We start from the raw sequence: 2,472 nt of genomic DNA, 5'->3' as shown, positions 1-2,472 counted from the left end.
TCGTCATCTGTTTTTAAGAAATTATTGGAACAAAAAGGCAACTTCTCCCACAGATGTTAGTGTACAGAAAAATAACTCTATCTGTGATGTGTGAACAAATCTCTTTCTTGTCATTCAAAGGCCTTGCAGAGCACCAGGCCAGTGAAAAAATTTCTCCCTATTCAAGTCTACTGTTCTCCTACATAAAATCAGTAGCACCGCACTAATGAAAGTTTTGGAGAGAAATAGACAGATAAAACCTGCAACCTTTAGTCACACAGGGCCTACTTAAATATTTCTAATATCCTGAGTGAAAAAAATTCTCTCTTAAGGATCCCCAAAAGACAAAAAATTTATAAACATTATGAGTTACCTTCTGTCACAGATGAAGAGATTGCATATTATGCAGTCATGTTTGCTCAGAAGGATCTTTACTATCATGAAGAAAAACATCAGCACAGTCGTGATGCTTCTGCATGGTCTAAATTCAGATCATCTCCATTCATCATGTCCAAAGTCCCAATGACTTAGACTCACAAATCTGAGCAAGAAAGACCCACTTAGACAAAAGATTATGCTAAAAATAAAAAGTAATTCTGAAGAGAACTAGTCTTCAAATGGCCAAATTAACAACTTCATAAGTTGAAAGACAAATCACTGAATCTCCAGGCTCATACACTTCCACTGGACACAAACCTTTGTATCAATGGCACTCTATCTCCAAATATCTAAGAAACAGCTGTAAAGGAAAAGATTGGTTAGGAAAAGACAGGTAGGTTACAGGTTACCTAACAGTGGCAGTGTGGGAAGACAAACTGATTTCCCTCATCATGAGTGAAGGGGACCAGGATGACTTTGCAATCCATCCTGAGGGTTTCCTCTCTTTCCTATCCTGAAGTGGGCTACCACAGTCCCAGACCTGCTGTAACCACTGTGAAGCTAACACAGGGGAGGAGAAGAAATGCTCGGGAAAGACTCCTTGAGAGTTCAAGACTTTGTGCGCATGAATTCTTTACACCCAAGCAGATGCTGGCTCTTGAGGGAAGGCAGTTACATACTTTCTCACCTGTCAGTCTTCAGGATCAGTTAGGAGTTAGGCAAGCAGAGCTAGAATGCACTGGACAGGAAAGCTAATTAAATGCACCTTCCACATAACAAAGTTTACAGATGAGAAAATTCCAGCATCGAGTGTGTCAAGGCAGTCACCTCAGAAGCTCCTTAAAGCTGACCCTCTAAGGCAAGTCACCTATAGTGCACTTGTTCACTGACACTTTGAGCTATTCATATGATTTTCTGTCCTTGGTAGAAAAAAAGAAACGAATGATGAAACTAGGTAGTTTTATGATGAAGTTAGCCTTGAGCTTGCTCCATAAATATAAATGGTTCTTCACACAAGTCCATACTACTCATAGCCTGCCATTCCCAGCTTGCTTGCCTCCATACCTATGATTCCGCTTCAAATTTTATTACTGGTAGATGCTCCAACAAAAATCATTCAGCAATGAAAGCAAGTTTTACTTAGCAACAGTTTCCAGGCAAGATTTGCCACCCAAACCCACCGCAGAGGAATTTCTTTGACTGAAACAAAGGAACACCAAACCTATTAAGACACTTAACACAAAACCTGTTCCAAATACAGCAATCTCCCTCAACCCTAACAACTGTAGCTCTCAGAGAAAATATTCACTAGCAAGATGAGCAGGAAGGTAAATTTGTATCACATCAGGCGAGATTTCATACATTTACTGGCAAAATACATTTTAAATTTACTGTACAAAATATAGTTGTATGAGGAAGCTGCAGCTCAGACAGGAAGATTTCAACTGAGCCTTGGAAGATGAGGACTTTTGATGTTAAAAAGTTCCCAGAGGATCTTAAACTACTTGAGTGTTTCCCAGCATCCCTGTACAAACAAGGAGAAATGTTCAAAAAAAACAATATTAAAGGAGGAGGGGGAAACAAAACCCAAGAACACTGATGAAGAGAGCTAGAGGAGAAAATGATGAATTCAAGACCAAAGACCTGTCAAGAACAACCAAATTTTTTTTTCACATAATACTTTGGGGCAGGTGTGGAGGAAGAAGAGCTTTGTTTACCCTATCAGTCAGCTTTTGTATTTTTTTGTCTTCCGTTCAAACAAACCTAAACATCCTGAGCTCCACCAATATAATACTAAAGCATATATGACGAAAGAGGGAGACATAATCATCATGTACAAATATAGTGAAACTGACTGAATAACAAGCAAAAGATTTTGTGATTATTTTTAAAAATAGTTGTGACAATGGAAAAATGTCACTGCAATGAGTACAGCAGAACTTATGCAAGTATGAGGATCTCCTTACACCACTGTTTATGATTAGAGTAGCATTGAAAGACAAACCATCAGGCATGAGAAGGGCCACTAACGCAGTTCATCCAGGGCCAGACAGCCAGCTGCAGGACCCCACTTGTTTACGGGGGTAACTTTGGCACAGATAAGAAAAGCATTTA

The sequence above is a fragment of the Pelecanus crispus genome, chromosome 1, assembly GCF_030463565.1.
Source record: "Pelecanus crispus isolate bPelCri1 chromosome 1, bPelCri1.pri, whole genome shotgun sequence".
NCBI classification, from domain to species: domain Eukaryota; kingdom Metazoa; phylum Chordata; class Aves; order Pelecaniformes; family Pelecanidae; genus Pelecanus; species Pelecanus crispus.
The sequence above is the reverse complement of the archived record's forward strand: the minus strand, read 5'-3'. Positions refer to the sequence as shown.